The sequence below is a fragment of the Jaculus jaculus genome, chromosome 1 (genome assembly GCF_020740685.1).
Source record: "Jaculus jaculus isolate mJacJac1 chromosome 1, mJacJac1.mat.Y.cur, whole genome shotgun sequence".
Taxonomy (NCBI): domain Eukaryota; kingdom Metazoa; phylum Chordata; class Mammalia; order Rodentia; family Dipodidae; genus Jaculus; species Jaculus jaculus.
The window spans coordinates 287,593,357-287,613,841 of record NC_059102.1 but is presented as its reverse complement, the minus strand read 5'-3'; the positions used below and the strand labels follow the sequence as shown (position 1 = coordinate 287,613,841).

At 34.2% G+C, this 20,485-nt stretch overlaps 1 protein-coding gene and 1 pseudogene across 4 annotated transcripts in view; one reads left to right on the top strand and one right to left on the bottom strand.

Moving 5' to 3' along the window:
* Brinp3 (BMP/retinoic acid inducible neural specific 3) overlaps window positions 1-20,485 on the bottom strand; it is a 461,904-nt gene that overhangs the window by 352,253 nt on the left and 89,166 nt on the right. The gene's annotated exons all lie outside the window — the stretch shown is intronic.
* Window positions 5,677-6,104, top strand: LOC105944073 (annotated as a pseudogene).

Genomic DNA, 20,485 nt, shown 5'->3' with positions numbered 1-20,485 from the left:
GTATATGCATATGTATATATTTATATTTATATTTATATTTATTTATATTTATATTTATATTTGTATTAGTATTTATATTTACATTTATATTTATATTTATATTTATATTTATATTTATATTTATATTTATATTTATATTTATATTTGTATTAGTATTTATATTTACATTTTATGGGCAGTGTTGCACACCAGCCTGGAATCCAAGCACTGGGATGCAGTGACAAGTGATTCTCTGTTGACACCTGGCCAAACAAAACGGCCTAATTGCCAAACTCCAGGCTAAAAAATGTGAATGGCTGTGGTGTTTTGAATAAAATGCCTTCTCCATAAGCTCATGTTTGCAGTATTTGGTTCCAACTGGCAGCAATTTGATATAGTCGCTGGACGTTTAGGAGCTGAAGCCCGGCTGCAGTGGGTGTGTCACTAGGGGTGTACTTTGCTGCAATATAGCAAAGCTGCAAGTCCAGTACTCAGATCAATTCCTTTGTGCTGACATGGAGATGAGACCCAGACTTCCTGCTCTTGCTATGCTTTCCCTGCCAAACTGAAACTTCCCCTTGAGACTACAAAGTACAATAAGCAAGCTTCTGGTCAGATATTTTGTCCCAGCACTTAGAAGGTAACTGCTACAGTTCATACCTAAAGATGACACCCAAGGTCACTTTACTTTAGCTTCACACATATATACATATACAAATGTGAACCTGTTCATAGGCGTGCCCACATACATATGAACACCCAAGTGTATGCACAACACACACAACACACAGACATATTAAAAGTAAAGAAAATTTTAAAAAGAAAGTCAATGGACTTTCCATAAAAAGTAATTAAAATTATTTAATCAAAATTTAACTTTGGCTATTTGCAAAGCATGAAAAACTATTAATATAATGAATTGCTTATGTAAGATTGAATTGCATTAAATTTGTTTTGTTCATAATGCATATAAAACTTAGTAATTTTGGCAGGCATGAATCACTAAATATGGAATAGAACACATATTAAACAAATGCTGCTCAATTGAATGTCAATTGTCTAAAGACCTGAGAAAACCTTTCAATTCTAAAGATTCTGTAACTTGAATACTAGAATTTATATGCTAAGTAGTATTACCTGGTAATAGTATTTTAAATTATTAAGAAAACTACCACAAGTTATCTGTATACTACTATGTATTGCACAGTTATCATACATGATATATTAAATATGTCAGATATTCATTCATATGGATATGGATACATATACTTTATTCACAGGCATGGTGTCTGCTAAAGAATTTATGAGTGAACTAGGATAATTAAAACATGCTTTTCAGGGCACCACAACTACTTTTGTCTCTAATTTACTGACATATAGTGGCATTCTGGGTGAGGCAATCCTGACAGAAATAGGAAGGTAAGACTAGGTCTGATGAGAAAAAAGAGATAAGTGCAGGGAGGGAAATAATACATCATGTATTAATTGAGGTGCAGCTTTCAATTTTCAGTCTTCAGCATAATCCTTACTGATATGTCCATATTTCCACACTATGCAAAATACTGAATACCTTTCAGTGATTAAAATCACACCATGAATTGCTATATACATGTATGTATAAATAATGCACATACAGAATATGATAGAAAATATCACTTCCTGCTGTTCTTTTTCATTGTTCAGAAAAATAATATGCTTAAAGGAGGAATTAAAGAATGTATACAAATTTTTCTCATATGAATAATAACTCATATCTCACCCCATTAAACCCAAAAGCATCATGCAAAACCTAGACTGGAGGTATTACTATGAAAATGGTTGCAAAAATTTGCATTTGATTATGTTAAAGGGATATTTATGGCTAGTTGTGTACACTCACTGAAGAATTTTAGGTTTAAAAGAGGTTTTCATGTTTCCCTATATAATAAAGCTAAGCCAAGTAATTAAGTAATAACTACAGTAAGTGGAAATTAAGTGTGCCATTTTAAAATTTATTTTCTTAGTTAAAACTGCTTTCTTGAGAAATATTTAAATTGCAGTTATTTAATTCTCTTAGCTCAGCTTTAAACCATGCAATCTATTTAATGTCAATTATGCTGCATTTTGAACATCTTATCAGCTAGGTTACTTAAGAATTGTAGAAAAATTGTTCACTATAATTAGTTTGGAACTTGATTCAAAGTAACAAATTAAAGTATTAAGCTATACATAATTTAAAATGTCAAATCCTTCACTACTGTGACATTTTTATGCTTTAAGTGAGATTCCTTTCTCTCTTTACTTACAATTACTTAATCTTATATCTGTAGAGTATTGAATCCTCAAAAAAATAATATCTCATTTTAATGAAAATGGAACTAATAAACAAAGTGCAATTAAAATTCATTATTTCCAATAACAGTGATTTATTATGGTAATGAAGCTATGTTTTGTTTTACAGACTGCTAATTCTCCTTTCTAAAGAGAATATGCATGTGCATTTGGCAATAAAAGCAAAGCTTCTCAATTTGTATTATTGTAATCAGTAATAATTACTTCAACATTATTCAGACAGTTGTCTCAGGGGCCTTATTCTTCCTTTGCATAAGGTTACAAAATTTCTGTATATCTCCAACTATATGGAAAGATATTAAAATTAAAACATTGAAAATAGGGTTAGGAAACACAATTTAATAAATATAATAACATTGTATTATCCTTTACATATCGCTTTTCTGAAAATATCAAATTATTCTGTGCTTACTATTACCTTTTACAATTTTGTTAAAAAATAGCTCTTTAAATATTTTTAAACATGGTTTTATGCACTTCAGAACATACATATGAACATCCATTGATATAATAATAAATTTCTGGAGCATATATAGGAACAAACATGCATATGAGCATTCCCCCCCTCTGAAAAGGGAAAGGTTCCCCTGCAGATGTGTGCAGAACTGCAATGCAAAGGGATTTCTTTTTATTGTTAAATATTTTATTTATTTACTTTCAAGCAGAGACAGATAGATAAGAGAGAGTGGGGAAGGAGAAAATGGGCACACCAGGCCTTTAGCTGCTGCAAGTAAATTCCTGATACATGTGCCACTTTGCACATTTGTCTTTTGTGGGTACCAAGGAATTGAACCTGGGTTTCTAGGCTTTGCATGCAAATGCCTTAACCACTGAGTAATCATTTCAGTCTGCAAAGGGGTTTCTTAGTAGTGTTTAAGATGTTATTTTTCCATTGGAGATTTAGGAAAGTCACTGAGAAAGTTTATGTGGTACTTTTAATGGACAAGACTCATAAAACCCATGCACGTTGTATGTTAGAGGAAACAGCATTTTTTCTGTATTGATAGCTGACAACTCTGTCATTATTTTTGCCATCATTGTACTGAGGATGTTTATTTACCTATGCTGTTGCACATAAAACTTACTAAAAATAGTTTGACTTGTTCTGTAAAGCTATTGTTTTCCCAAGCAATAACTAAAATAAAAGTAAGCACAGATTTCACCACAGTTAATTGTTTTCTTTCTATATTCATTCTGTTAATGTGAAAATATGTTGAGAATATTCTATGTGGCATTCTGTATGGGTTGAAACATAAAATCTTCAGTAATCACAGTAGTATAAAAAAAGTTAACTCAGGATATAAGTTACCTTTGTTTAACTTATTTTCACATAGTACAATTCTATATTAAAATATTAAATAAAAACTTCCATTATCATTATTTATTTTGGCTTTAACTGTTTAGTTTTTGTTTGTTTTGATTTTGTGCTTAAGTTGAGTTTTCATGCTATAGCTAAATTGAACTCTGCCTCAGTACCAGCCTCTCAAATACTGGCATCATAAGTGTTCACTAATACACTAAGCCTCACATTTTCTAACATGTTGCTATTGAATAAAGTATAGTTTTTGTCCCCTGTGTTTTTATTGCATGTAACAAATATATGTCAACAGTACACCCAATAAATATTCAATGATGGTTTACATTAGACAATTTACATATCATGTGGAGTAAAATTAATAAATATATTTTGAGGCTGGAAGGATAGCTTAGCAGTTAAGGCCTGAAAAGCCAAAGGACCCAGGTTCATTTTCCCAGGACCCACATTAACCAGATGCACAAGGGGGCACATGCATCAGGAGTTCGTTTGCAGTGGCTGAAGGCCCTGGTGTGCCCATTCTCTCTCTCTTTCTCCCTCCTCCTCTGTGAAATAAATACATAAATAAATTTAAAAAAAATAATATATTTTAGGGCTGTAGAGATGATTTAGGGATTAAGGCACTTGCCCTCAAAACCAAAGGACCATGTTTTATTCCCCAGGACCTACATAATGTAGGTACACAAGGTGGCTTATACATCCAAAGTTTGTTTGCATTGGTTAGAGTCCATAGCTTGCCCATTCTCTCTCTCCCTCTATCTCTTTATCTTTCTCTCTCTCTCTAATATCTAAATAGAATAAAATTATAAAAATTTATATATATATATATATATATATATATATGTATGTTTTCTTTAAATATCCTTTGTAGGGACACTGTAAAATATTTATTAGATTAGTTAACCTATCATAATTCCAATTCATTCTTGGTCTATAAAGAAAGACACAGTCTGTTCTCTTCAAATTAGATAACCTTGATTGGTAAACTTGCTTAGGGTTCTTTCACCTGTTGTGAATTACCTTCTAAAACTCCAAGGAGCCCACTGTTTGGTTGTGGATAATTATGTTATTCATGTTTTTCCTGCCATTGTTTTAAGGAAAATACATAATCTTTATAACATTCTACACATTCTGTTTCATTAAAGGGCAAATAGCTGCACCAAAAAAAGAAAGAGGAATTTGGAATGCTAATATTGTATTGGGTATAAGATTGTATTATAAAAAAGGGCTCTCAATTTTCCCTATGTCATTTTTTTTTTCTGAAAAACGTAATGAAGCAAGTGCAGGTGATATCATTGTTACTTTGTGGATGGAGAGAACCAGTGGGCAATAAACTTAAATAAACTGGTTGGTCTCATCCAACTAGTAAATTTAAAAAAATACTAGAATTGAAATCTATAGCTAATGTTACACTGAAAGGAAGCTATGTGCTTCACCAAGTATGTAATGTTTTAATGACAAAAGTAATGTGATTATATACAAGTGTAAAATACATATAGCAAAAAAGTATGGTCACCTTAAATCATAGTATAGGCATTATTTTTCATTTCTTCACTGGATTTGGACAAGCTGGTATAGGTTTCAATAGTTCCTTCTTACTAGACATCATAGTCTTGGTGTCTGATGATTTCTGGAAAACCAATGATGTTATCCAGTGTTCAATTATAGAAAGCCATCCAAATACTGCAAAATCTACTATAAATTTGCTTCTCAATAAGTTATTTCCTTCCAGTGAGTTGTTGGCCAGGGAGGTCCTGGTGCCCCCAAAGCATTACAGGATATTGCTGAGGCTCTTCCCTTGCCAGTGTTTGGCACATCCACCTGATATTGTCAAGGGTGTGATGACCACCCTCTGATCATGCCATTGTTTTCCCCTGCCATCATTGAGCTTCCCCGAGAGTCTGTAAGCCCAAATAAACCATTTTTCCCAGAAGCTGCTCTTGGTCAGATGATTTTCTGCCAGCAATGTGAGACTTACAGCAACAGAGGACAACTTAATATCCTTCCAGAGTTTCAACATAGCGATAGGATTTTTCACTTCTGTCGTAGCCATGTCAATTAATGCAAACACTAACCCATCACAGCTACTGCCCTAGAGCTTGTAGACAAATGCATAGGATCAAGAATTCACATTGTGATGAACAGTGATAAAGAAAGTTTTGGTACACTTCTCAGATTCGATGACTTCATCAGTATCCTTTTAAAAAGTGTGAAGGAACCAAACAACAACAAAACAAAAAGAGCCTGGCATGGTGGGGCACGCCTTTAATCCCAGCACTGGGGAAGCAGAAATATGGTGCTGGAAGATGCCAATGAGTTTGAAATCACACCAGAAGGAAGAAGGATTACTAAATTAGATCAGATTATGTTAAATGGAAATAATAAAACAACGCTGGTTCCTGGAGGAGAAAGGCCTGAAGTACAACTGGATTTCTTGATTCTGCTACATTCTCTTTTGTCTTATAATGGCAAGAAATAGAAACATTTTATTTTTACCTTTAATGTTTAGAATTTTTACAGCTAAGTTTCCTATTACAGGGAAATACCTTAAAGATGTATGTGCATAAATTAATCATGGTTATCCTGGAAAAGTTTTTTTTTTTTTTAAACTAAAAAATAAAGAATTTGGGCTGAGAGATGGCTATGGGTTAAGCGCTTGCCTGTGAAGCCTAAGGACCCCAGTTCGAGGCTTGATTCCCCAGGACCCACGTTAGCCAGATGCACAAGGGGGCGCAAGCATCTGGAGTTCGTTTGCAGTGGCTGGAAGCCCTGGTGCGCCCATTCTTTCTCTCTCTCTCTCTCTCTCTCTCTCTCTCTCTCTCTCTCTCTCTCTCTCTCTCTCTCTCTCCCTCCTTCTCTCTGTCTGTAGCTCTCAAATAACTAAATTAAAATAAACAAAAAAAATTTAAAAAGAAAGAATTTTTTGATTTAAAAAGATGGGATTTTGTGGCTGAAATGGTTATGCACATAAGTAGTTTAATGAAATAACCTTAATTATTAAAATTCTCCCCATAATTTGATAATAAAATCATCTCATAAAATGACAGGTCAAGAGATATTTAAATATTTGGTTAATAATACACAAAAATTTACATTTATATCTGAATTAATTAATTAATTTGTGAGAGAGAGGCAGATAGAGAGAATGGGCACAGCAGGACCTCCAGCCACTGCAAATAAACTCCAGATGCATGTGCCACTTTGTGCATGTGGCTTAAATGGATACTGGGGAGTCAAACCTGGGTTCTTAGGCTTCACAGGAGAGCACCCTAACCACTAAGCGATCCTTCCAGCCACTAAAATATATTTCTTATGTAGGGTTTTTTTCAAAAGTATGAAATTACTATGTGAATCTGGATTGTTGCTAGAATGATGAAAGAGACCCATGCCCTGTCCAGAGCAGCTTGTGTTTTTATACTTAGCCAGTATTCATGATAAAAACATTTTCATTTCTGCTATAAACATGAGATTTTCTAACTTTGAAATAGTCCCATTAGACTGCAGTTTTGAAAATAGCATATTCATCAATGTACACAAAGTGATTATTATTTTGTGGTACGTTAATCAATATTAGAGATTAGACAAACTATCTGACAATTAATGTTCTACATAATGTAGCATCAAAATCACCGCGTGTTTCCTAAGAACTCAAGTCTAACCTGTCCTTCAATGGTGAAGAGTTTATTTAGAGGATAGTTTTAAGACCAACTCTGATGGTGCATATATTAATAGCAAAGTGATTGCATGTTTAATTATAGTCTAGCAAAAACTTGAATAAAATTTTTAAGAAATTTCACTTAAAAATTAACTGTTATAATCTAAAATATAAGTATAAAAATTTAAGTAACTGTCATTTATTAAGCATGTATTGTATAGTGAACTCATTTTATGTTTCTATTTTATCTAAATTTCATAATGTGCATACAGTTGATATGCTTAACATTATATAACATAAAAAGTAGGATGGTTACATAAATAGATTTTTTTCTATCCCTTGTGCTTCTGTGCTGCTAATTTCTATGCCTTTCTTATTTAGTTTAACTTCCTTCGTTAATATTCAACTTTTCCAAGAATACATTATGTTCCTCCTCTGCCCAGCACCTCACTTTGATTATCCATCTTCTCTTTTAATGTGAAGAGTAACCATGTATCAGCCGTTGACCTGGTTGTACTGCTAATATCTATTTTTAGCCCAGCAAGGAGTTCAGGCTTCCAATCCCAGATGCTTTGAAGACTGAGGGAGCTGAATTACCAGCTCAAGGCCAATCTATGCTGCAGAATTATTTGAAGTCCAGTCTAGGCAACTTAGTGAGACTTTTATCTCAAAATAAGAAATTAAGAAACCACTGACTATAAGGCTTAGTGGTGAGCACTTTCCAAACATGTAAGAGATTCCAGATTAAGTCCTAAGACTTCATACAAATAAACATTAATGAATGATTCCATCATTTCATCTGTTTTCCCTAGAGATAATGAATTCTTTCTAGACAAGAACTGTATTCTATTGGTGATTTAGAAGCCTGCCATCTGAACACTTATTAAATGAATTTTAGCAGAAAAAGTAAATTGTGAAATCCTCATATTATAGATCATGTGGGTATAGATTCACATAATAGTTTTATCTAAACACATTCACATAAATAATAAATATCTATACTCTCTCCCTAAAAAAATCAATAAACAAAAACCACTAGTATTGTGCTTCAAAGGATCAATAGAAAATATTACCACAATGATATAATATATTTGTTTTGTTTAATATTTTCTTAGGAAATATAATACTTAGCTCAATATAGAAAACTTTCTTGGGTCAGTTAATTAGATGTACTTTGTGTCTTGTTGTCCAATCACAATGTCTTCAAGCTAAAAATGAAGGTAATACTACTTGGATATGAAATTGAAATATTTCTTTATAAAGTACAGTAAGTAGCTCTCATTTAGAATTTCCCACAGGTTGGTTTTTACTAGCTAGGACATTTAAGTGTGTGCACAGTACTCTTCTGTTCACATGGAAGCGAAAGTGGAAATCGCACATGTGTGGAGCAGGATACTAACTTTCAGCACTACATAGGCTGGACAAAAATAAACCGTTTGTATGAAGCCTCCCATCCCAATCTACCAACACTGTAAGACAATCCTCCCAATGTATGATCTGAGGAGAGAAGCAAAGCCACAGCTCAGGTCATTCAGTTTTAAAATAGTTTAAGCCTATCTGAGCTTATAAATTCAGCTCATTTATAACATATGAGTGTCAATATTCTGACTCCAAATTACTTTAATAGTGCATTTAAGTGTTCATAGCCTAATGACAGTAGTTTTATTGCTTCCACTTCATTCTTTGTTATGTATTACACCATACTTTCTCTGAAATCTTTGTATGAAAGGTTGAGTTATAATTGAGGGAACATTCTGTGTCATTTCCATATGAAGTTTTGACTAAAATCATCTGGCATGGTACATAAATCAAGACTTCTGGTATGAAATTAACTGTTTGGTTAATTTGAATTTATAACACTTCAAATTCTGTCACATATTGGAGAGTCCTAAAAATAGAGATCAAAAAAGAACCTTAAGGATTATCAGGTAGATTAACAATTTATACAAATTAAATATAAAATAATATAAAAATATAAAAAACAATAAACATTAAATGTAAAAAAGATAAGACATAGCATTTAAAGTTGAGATATTACAAGGCAACCTCAAATTATTTTAGGCTTTCAAAAATTGTTGCAAGTTAAAGCTGGGCGTGATGGCTCATGCCTTTAATTCCAGCACTCGAGAGGGAGGCAGAGTTAGGGGGATCTCCATGAGTTCAAGGTCAGCCTGAGACTACATAGTGAATTCCAGGTCAGCCTGAGCTAGAGTGAGACCCTACCTTGAAAAAACAAATGTTGCAAGTTAGGCAAAGTCAATTCTCCCAATAAGCTCATGTGGTTAAAAATATATGGGGTGCTATAATTACACAAAAGTACTTGAGAAATAAATATAATTAAATAATTTTGTTGCTTATAAAATATGTAGTAGAATTAGTCATAGCTATTTCATTACTCATTGCATGGAATATCATATCTGTTTCTTGCATATTTCATGGAACTGTTGTATAGAGTTCAGTTAATATTCAGAAGTATTACAAGTATTTGCTACTTGTGCCCTTCTAGCACCATCAATGACTTTTGTCATCCTGCAAATCATATTCACTTGTTTACCTCCTTGAGAGCAGTCCTTCCATAATTCTTTAAATACACTGTTATCGATATAAAGTAGTCCAGACCGTCCTTTCCTGTATTGTTTCAGTAATACAGGCTTAAGAACAGCAGATCATGCCATTTCCTCGAAACTCTCATTTGTTCATTCTTATATGTGGCTTATATCCAGTCACGCAAACGGAAAGCCCTTGTGCCGGTTGAAGCACTTGCATGCACTGCCTAATGGCCTGATTTTGATTCCCTAGTACCCATATGCAGCCAGATACACAACGTGGTACATGCCATCTGGAATTCGTTTGCAGTGGCTGGAGGCCCTGGCTCTGTCTTCTGCTTTCAATCTCTCTCCCTCCCTCTCTTTCTTTCTCTGCTTGAAACATAAATTTTTAAAAGGGAAAAGAAAAGCCCTTGTGTTTCATTATTCAGGCATGTTCTCAGTTGTAAACTGAAAGTGAATCCTGAAGCTCCTTGCTTCAGTTCTTGCCTGCTGTCACATCGTGGACCAGAGGGAAGAGTGCCCACAGGCAAACAAAACGTCATAGGTGTGGCACAAAGGAGTAAAATAGTAAAAAAATAAAATAAAATAAATAAAAAATCCTGATGATTCAGTGTCACTTGAAGCAACATAACCTTTCAACTATTTCGTATGTCTGTAATTTGACCCAGAATTCAAAAGGTGGATGCTGTGGGTTTAACAAAAATGTTTGTCCTGGCCACATACTACATGTACAAAATAGAAACTTAGTTTGGGGCCTATGAGTAGAAATGTGCTGAACTTGATCTCCAGGGTCTTATCAACAATTAAAATTTGTGAATTATGAATGTGAGCCTCTTTGAATTATGATTTCTAGTAATTGCCATCTAATATAGGCAAATTAATGTAAAAAGACCAATTATTGTCAAGCCAATTGAGTCAATACAATGCACACATTATTCACATGAGAACAAGGTACATGCAATATTTTTAAATTAACCATACTTGTAAATTTTGGCCTATCACTTATTTATATTACCAACTCAATTTTCATTATTTTGACACAAACTTTTAAAAATGTAAAAATATTTAAATATGCATATTTATATATATTTAAATTTCAATGGATAACTTAAGTTTTTAGTTTGTTACACAATCTAAACTTGGAAGTTTGTAAAAAATATGTTTGCATGATTATTTCTAACAATATAACCTTTTAATCATGAGAATGAATCCAAACTAAATATTCCAAAATAGTCACTGATGTCATATGTGTATGTGTGTGTCAGTAAAATTTAACTTCCATGCTAGTTTTCATTTCCAATACAATTTAACTTAAGTAAATTGAAGTAATGCATATATATATATATATACATATATATATATGTATATATATATATATGTATGTATAATTACATAGCCGATTATACTTTTATCTGTGAAAATACAGGGCATTTACAAAATGATAGGAATATATGTGTTAATATGTTCTTAGCTTCATCAACTTGAAGACTTTCAGACAGAGGAACATTCAGATGTTAATGGTCTATAATAGTTCCTTCTTAGTGAAAATTAAAATTAGCTACATCATCTTTATTCTTAATAGAAACTATCAATTTAGAAATCCAATTTACTTAAAAACTCCTTTCATGCACTGTGTTGAAATCTCTCAGAAGGTGCCCCAGAGGAGGGTAATTTGCCATTAAAATCTTTCTGTCCACTCACATAGTTGATGAAAACATCCTAAATTCATATGCTGGTGGTGAACTAATTAGAAAATTTACATTAATCTTCATACTCAATAGAAGCTATGGAGTTCAGTTATAATTTCAACCACTCTGTAAAATATTCCCAAAGAAAAGTTTTTACATATTCAATGAAAAGTATTCTATTAAAATATAATGAGGTGAACTTTTCTCGCAAAATACATTCAAGTGTGTATAGTGAATTATTTTTAAAGATTAGACTGTTTTTTCAATTGCAAAAACTTTTCTCACACTGCTACAAACTAATCTTCTCAACTAACACATTATACAAAAAAGTACTCAAAACTTAGCCAATGTTTCATTGGCCTTGGGAAAAAGGAACATAAACAAATTGAAATGAACAGCCTATGATCTAATTTGATGCATGCTAAATTATGGTAATCTTGTTGAAATAGTAATGATTTATGCACTTTTGTAAACAGTTAACCAATTAGTCTCTTCTGAGTTTATCAGTTGAATTATTGGGCCAGGCTGAAGCAGCTGTACAGCCCCAGGCCTTGCTTCTGTTTTCTAACTGTGTGCAGATCAGTGCAACCAAAGTGCCTGATAAAAACCTATGCAATGGGAAGAGATGCCAACTTTCGATCATTTGTATCAAAACATGTAGAAGATAAACGATTGAATTTCATGTTTACTGCATAGCCCAAAGCAGGGCATGCAGAGCCTGTCTCTGAATATAACCTAAGTACACAAGTGATTTAGTGATTCACAAGAAGGATGATCCAATGTATCTGTAGATGACAGAGTGAATGGGAAATGGAACCATAAGATGAATACATAGGAAATTTTTGAATTGTCAAATATTTTAAATTCTTTCATATTTTGGAACAGTAATCAAATTCAAATATGATATCTGGTATGGATTTGTATTACCTTTTGTAACTCTTCTCATCATTGTGTAGATTGATTTTGATTGCATCAAATTTTCTATCCCTTTAAATAATTTTATAAATGATTACATGCCAAGGTAAAAATTATGGGTAAAAGAAATCCTTTGCTCAAACGACAATGTATTTTAAAACATGGTTTCTTTACACAATTTTGAGAACACTATTTGAAATCTACACTGTATCAGATTACCTATTTTATCACATTTTATGTCCAAAACCCCTAAAATTTAGTAACATTTAGTGAATCTTTTATAGGTAACCAAACCAAGCATTTGAAATCTGAATTTTTACCCTTCATTCCATGCCCTGCAAAATATATAATTTATTACATCATATTATTAGAAATAGAATTCTATTGAAAATTTAAAATTAATAACAACCAAATAGAAGCTAATAATACAGTACAGTAATCTGACATATCTTAATGGTTGACTGAAAGAGGGCACATTAATCCATCAAAGATACTCTATGACTCAGGGATGAACAATTAAATAAAAAGATATTAAATACCTGTGGAATAATTTTGTATTGAGAGAAAAATGGAATAACACTAAAAATATAGTGATCCCTTTAAAAAGTTATAGATTTTATGTGTGACATTTATAATCTGCTTGTTTCCTTTGCTTAGAGAAGAATGGTGATTACTAATTTTTTTTTTTAATATTTACTTAGTGTTGCAATCAGCTTCTCATTGCTGGCAGAATTCACCCTACCAAGAGCAGCTTGTGGGAAAAAAATTTTAAAAAAAAGTTTATTTTGGCTTAAAGGCTACAAGGATAAGCTCCATGACGGCATGGGAAATGATGGCATAAGCAGAGGATGGAGATCACTGCCTGGCCATCATCAGGTGGACAACTGCAACAGTAGAGTGTGCCAGTCATTGGCAAGGGGAAACTGTCTATAATACTCTTAAACCCACCCCCAACAATACACTGCCTCCCAGAGGCATTAATTACCAAATTTCCTTCAGCTGGGAGCCTAGCATTCAGAACACTTAAGTTTATGGAGGATGCCTGAATCAAACCTCCACATTCTGCCACTGAACCCCATAACTGATAGCCATGTATGATGTAAAATGCAATGCATTCAGTCCAACTTTAAAAGTCCCCATACTTTTTCTCAACCCTAATGATGTTCAAACATGCCTATAGTCCAAGATCCTTTAACTGAGTCACAATACCAAAAAAAAAAAAAACCCTCAAAAACTGAGTCATAATACCAAAATAAATAAATGAATAAAACCACAAAACAAAAACAAACAAAAAACATAATGGCACAGAATAGACACACTGCAAAAGATGGCATTGGACATAGCAAAGAAATAGTCAACCAGTAGAAGATTTAAACAAGCAAATACCAAGCTGAAGCCAATGACAAGACTTCAAGTCCAATAATTTTAACCAGCAACATGTCTCTGAAGTTCCAATTCCACCCCTCCAGCTAGGGTACTCACAGTCCTAGAAAACTTCATCCAGGCCTTGCTGCTGTCCTTAGTTGCCATCTCATGGTCCCAGCATCTCCACTGGGTCTCCACTGCAACCCACAGTCCATCCTCATGGCTATGTCAGATCCCCATGCAGGCATCCAGCAATCCTGCTTCACACTGCCCATGGCAAGACCATGTTGCAAATTCAATGGCCATCTCTTTTCTGCATTTCTATACCCCAAAACACAAGGCCATGCTGCAAATTCAATGATCGTCTCTTTCCTGCATTTCTGTACTCCATAATACCAGGTGGGGTGACAATTTGTTAATCCAGGGGGGAATAAAGCAGACTTTGAAGAATAGGACACTCCTTCAACATACAGGCCCCTCAAAAGACTGCATTCTTTCTGTTGCCCCAATGCAAGTCAGCTGGCCTAATCTTAATGGTTGTAATCTCTCATACACTTGCAGCTGAAGAGGCAGCAGTTTTGGCGTAAAGATTTCATTTTTTATGGGTCATATCCCTCTGCTCACTTCAGTCTGTTTTTATGCAAAGCAGCCCTGAAAAAGTTCTTAGGACATGGTTATACCAGCAAGCTTCTCACACAAACTGCTTCTAGCCCAGTCCCAGCAAAGCTCTTTCTCACCCTCACAAGCCAAACCTCACAGTCCATACTTCTTCCTGCATTCAGGTCTTTCATCTCTGACCAGATTAATCTATCAAGCTGTACTTACAGCCCTGCAAGGTGTCTCTCAGGCCAAGGTTTCAAATCCTTTAATATTCTGCTTGAAAATCAGCTCCAAAAGGGCAACGCCACACAGTCAGGTGTCTAGCAGCAATCACACTCCTCTGATACCAACTTACTGTTGTAGTGGTTTACATCACTGTTAGAAATCACCTGACCAAGAGCAGCTTGTGGGAGAAAATGATTTATTTTGGCTTACAGACTTAAGAGGAAGTTCCATGATGGCAGGGGAAAATGATGGCATGAGCAGAGAGTGGACACTGGCAAAGGGGAGACACTCATAAGCCTGCCCCCAACAATAAGCTGCCCCCAAGTGGGGTTAATTCTCAAATCTCCCTCAGCTGGGAACCTAGCATTCAAAACACCTAAGTTTATGGGGGACACCTGAATCATACCACCACACATAGCAACAATGACTGAAATTAAAAAAAAAAAATTAAGAAAACACTTAAAATAATTTTGCTTTACACTAATAAAGCATGTTCAAGACTTTTTCTTACACACTTTATCACTTAGCCCTGGCAAAACCTGTGAGTTTACCATTGAAGATAAATTATTAACCCAATATTATGGGTGAGCAAGTTAATGCTTGGAATAATTATCTTTTCTAGTAATACACATAGCTTTATGGTGGAAGCTTGCATTATTTTAGACAAGTTTATTTCTGGTTTTTCTGATTTATTTTCTCTAGACAGTAATAATTTTACCACAGGAGAAAGTTTTACAAAGCATTTCTCAATTTGCAAAAAAGGTTTTCTTTAAACATCAAAAGTGGCAAGATGGGATGGCGACATGGCTCAGACTTAAAGGTGATTGCCTGAAAAGTCTAACCACCTGGGTTCCATTCTCCAGTACCTATGTAGAGCCAGGGCATAGAGTGGTACAAACATTCATCTGGAGATTGTTTGCAGTGGCTGGAGTACCTTGCATGCTCATTCTTATTATCTATCTATCTATCATCTATCTATCTATCTATCTATCTATCTATCTATCTATCTATCTATCTATCATCTATCTATCTATCTATCTATCAATCATCTATCTATCTCTACCTCTGTTTACAAATAAATAAATAAAATATTTTAAAAGTGGAGAGTTGATATGAAATTATTGTCCCAAAGGCTTTTAAAATTCCTACACAGGAAATAGCATATTTGTAACAGAGAAAAGAAAACATAAACAGCTAAATGGAAAAGGAAGCTATTGTTCTCACATTCATTTTAGTAGTCAGCAAGTGCAGCCTTCCCCTACATTCACAGCACCTGGATCTTAGGATTAATTATGCCACATTTTCTTAGTTGATAGTAATAGAAATATTTTCAAAGAATAATCACAGATATGTCACATCATTCTTTAGTATGAATAATGATAAGAAGTTCTGAGCTCTGAGAATGCGGTGAGCAGAGGGAAGGAGCTCTGAGGCTTATCACAGACATTAATGCAATGCCACATCTGTGAGCATGACACCGAGAAATGATTTCAAATGAAAGGAAAGGACTCACCAGGCACAATATTATAAAATAAGAAAAATGTGTGTCTAGCCTTCCCTGTAAGCTACAAAGATTTCTGAGTTATATTTGTGGATTTCATTAGTAATCATCTGTAATCAGGCTCCATATACTGTCCTAACTGTATAAAAAGGACAGGCAAGTGATGAAATTAGGTCAAATATATTCACACAATAATACTGAAAATTGGTCAGACAGACTAATATATTCTTTTTCATTATATCACTTAGGCTTTATTTTCAGTGTGCTTACTAGCATTCAACAAATACATGATCTGTGATATTAAGGCTACCTGATATGATATTTTTAAATTTATATATTTCATTAGATTCAAAATTATTATGTTACAGTAGTCATATGTTTATTCACACTAACAAAATTAGATACAATTGGGTTTTGTAAAGTATAAGGTAGATTGCACTGGGCAGTCAGTGTGTGGTATCATTTTTCACACTAATCGAGGTCAAAGTTGGAACTGGGGAACTGAACATACAGAATATCTTAATTCTATCTTATATGTGCATGTGGTGTGTCTACACATATTCTTAAGTGTGTGTGGAGGTGTGCATGCATCTATGTGTGTGTGTGGAGTCTAGATGCCAACATCAGGTGTCTCCTTCAGTTGCCCTCCACCCCGTTTTTTAATTTTTCTTTTTTTTGAGAAGTGGTCTCTTACTAAGCAAATAGTTCACAAGTTAGGGTAAATAAGCTGGCCAGTATTCTCTAAAAATCTCTCTGGCTCACCAGTGCTGGATTTACTTGCAGGCACCATGATTGATCTCTGGAGATTTGAACTCAGGTTCATCATGTTTGAAGGACAAGTACTTTAACATCTCCTAGACCTTCCCACTGATTGTTCACATACAATTTCATACTGAGAAATGAGCTAAAACAAACATGATTCATAATATTATTTTTTGAGAGAGGGAGATAGAGAAAGAAAGAGAAAATGAATGGGTGTGCCAGGACCTCTAATCACTGCAAAGAAAGTTCAGACGCATGCACCACCTTGTACATCTGGCTTACATAGGTTCTGGGGAATTGAACCTGGGATCTTTGGCTTTGTAGGCAAGTGGCTTAATTACCAGGCCATCTCTCCAGCCCCATGGTAATTATTTTTGTATCATTATCCTTGAACATACTATGGACTGTGTCTTATAAGCTTGACACATCACTTTCCACTATTATTTTTACTAACCTTGTATTATCATGCCACAGCAAGAGGCAGACCTGTCTCGCTGAGTCTCCTGACAGATCAGATTTCAAATTCAAGTAATATTAAACCAAGTGAATTTCAGTTTGGTTTTTGCATTATTTATTTTTCAAGAACTTTATACAGCTTTTATATGAACTGGAATCTATTCTGTCCTGCTGTGACACATACCAAATTAATTTACAACAGCCTAGCATTCTATATGCTGGGAACACAATTTATTTTCATGAACCAGAGATTGTTCAAAAAAGAGAAATGATGCACATACTTGTGTATAATTTGTTTGGGGGGAAAATTGTGTCACATGCCACTAGTACCAAGTCAATAGGCACTGACAGACAGGTATTTTCAGAAGTTCAAGTGAAGATCACAAAATACTCCATTCTAGTAATTAATTCATGTACCTTTCATGGCCATCTCACTTTAATGAAATCATTAAAATGGAAAGGAGATTGCACAAAAATCAAAGGGTTCCCATGAACATTATTGATGCTCTTATTCAGTCAAGTTTGGGGCCAAATTACAATTGATTTCAAAATACTTTAGCCTAATATAATGCCCTTGATCCTTTCCCAAACCTCTATGATCAGAACATACCAAGCTTTGTAACAAGAACAAAGAAAACTATTATAGAGAGACTATAACTTGCATTAATTCTGGCAGACTACTCTGAGGGACACAACCCCAGGGAGGGCATCTTTCCAGTTGGTCAGTAATATAGTTCTGGTGTAACTATGCATAATGGACAAATACCCGAGCCTACAATCCACATGCTATCTTCAAATTGTGAATCCTGTGTCACCATTAATGACAGCATCATTCAGAACCTTTCCAGAGAACTGACACTTGAAATCACTGTTGCATTTACTCTTGCATCAAATCCCAAGACAAAAACTTAATCTTCAAAGAAAAATAAAATTTATATTTGTTATTTATTTATTTAAAACTTTTTAGCCTTATTGTAAATGAAGTTTAATATGTGAAAAGGGAAAATTTTAGCATTATTAACTTGATTACAAATATATAATGATTTAAATTTCTATTATTCAGAATAAACTTTGTACATAATAATATAAAATATTTCACACATATACAGAGTTCTATTTGAGTATATTCATAAAATAACAATTTATTATCATTAAAAACCATGATATTCTTTTATTGGTAATGAAGTATTAACATGGCTGAGAGGAAGTACTAGATTAAACAACAAAGCTAATAGCTGCTTTAGCCATTTACACATTTTTATGTTTATCATAGCAATGTCATATAGTTTCCAAACATATAAATAAACATTTTTTCTTATTTACACACATATAATTTCCTTTCCATCATATGGATATGAACTATTTTGAAATATCAACCCCATGACCATAGGCAACAAACATATATTGCTATTATCTCAATTTTTAACATATAAAATAATATAGTTGAACTAAATTATATACTATAATACATAGTTATGTAATATATCCTATATATTATTATTTATAACTGTATATGTTGTATAAAATCTATTAGGTTACATACAATATTCTATGACATAATTGAACCCTCTTTGAGGTTCATTTTAACTTTAGAATCTCTGAATTCAAGATCCAGAAAGAATAATTATTAGAAAGTTTAAGAAAGATGAATGAACATATTCATTTCTAAGCACTTGGGTTATTAGAGCTTCTTTGTTCCCATTTGCATTTCAGTTTTATGTCTAAAAACATGTTTGTTTGTTTGTTTGTTTTTCCTTTGGCTTTTCCAAATAAATTTTTGCTGTAGCCCAGGCTGACTGGAATTTACTATGGTGTCAGGGTGGCCCTGAACTCACAGTGATTCTCCTACCTCTGCCTCTCTAGTGCTGAAATTGAAGGCATGAGCTACCACTCACTCTCGGCTCTAAAATCAATCTTTCCTTCACACATATCAGATGAATTGTTTTTAATGGTGGATTATTTTACCCTGCAGTGACTATTTCCCTCTGGGGATGTTTCTCTTTATCATAATGGCATTGCATGGTCTGTGTAAGCTATCCTCATAGAGATGAGAATTGGCAACACCAATACTTACGGAGGCAATTTAAATACATCATTTTAACTAAAACTGTGGTTTGGGAGGGTGAGTTTCACTTGTATGTGTCATTTGGTGCTGTCTTACAATATATGAATACAACTTGGGGGCAGTGAAGTCAGACTCCAGCTTTGGGTGGGGGTGCTTAAGGCAGGAGGATCAGATATTCATGTCTATTGCCAGCTATCCATCGTGAATTCCAGAACACCCTGGCTACAAAAGAAAACTAAAGATATACATTTTCAGTTTCATGCAAATCAAGTCAACATCTTATTGATTCAAGGATATGTATGTACATAGGCTACCAGCAATAAAGGAAACACAGTGCATAGGTGGAGTGATTATGCAGTTGTTTGCTTACAAAGCCTGATAGCCCAGGTCAAGATTCCCAGAGGCACAAAGTGGCCAGTGCGTATGGAGATCATTTTCAGCAGTAGGAAACCCTGGAACACCCATACTCTCTCTCTCTCTCTCTCTCTCTCTCTCTCTCTCTCTCTCTCTCTCTCTCTGTCTCCATATATACATGTATATATATATATATATATATATATATATATATATATATATATATATATATATATCTTTCTCTCTCTCTCCTCTCTCGCTCTGTGTGTGTGTGTGTGTGTGTGTGTGTGCATTGGTGCATTGTGTGTCTTTCTCTGTGTCTGGCTCAAATAAATATATAAAAATATTTATTAAAAAATCTCAGTTCTCAACAGATTGCTTAGTGGTTAAGGTCCTTGCCTTTGAAAGACTAACAACCCATGTTCGACTCTCCAGGTCGCACATAAGCCTGACACAAAAGATGATGCAAGTTCACACATGCGCACAAGGTGGTGCATGCATCTGAAGTTCAAATACAGTGGCTGCAGGACCTGGCACACCAATTCTCTCTGCTTCTCTTTCTCTCCCCCTTCTCTCACCTCTCACATTATATAAAAAAATACCAGTCTTGGGGCTGGAGAGATGGCTTAGCAGTTAAGCACTTATCTGTGAAGCCTAAGGAACCTGGTAGATGGCTCGATTCCTGGGACCCACCTTAGCCAGATGCACATGGGGGCACATACCTC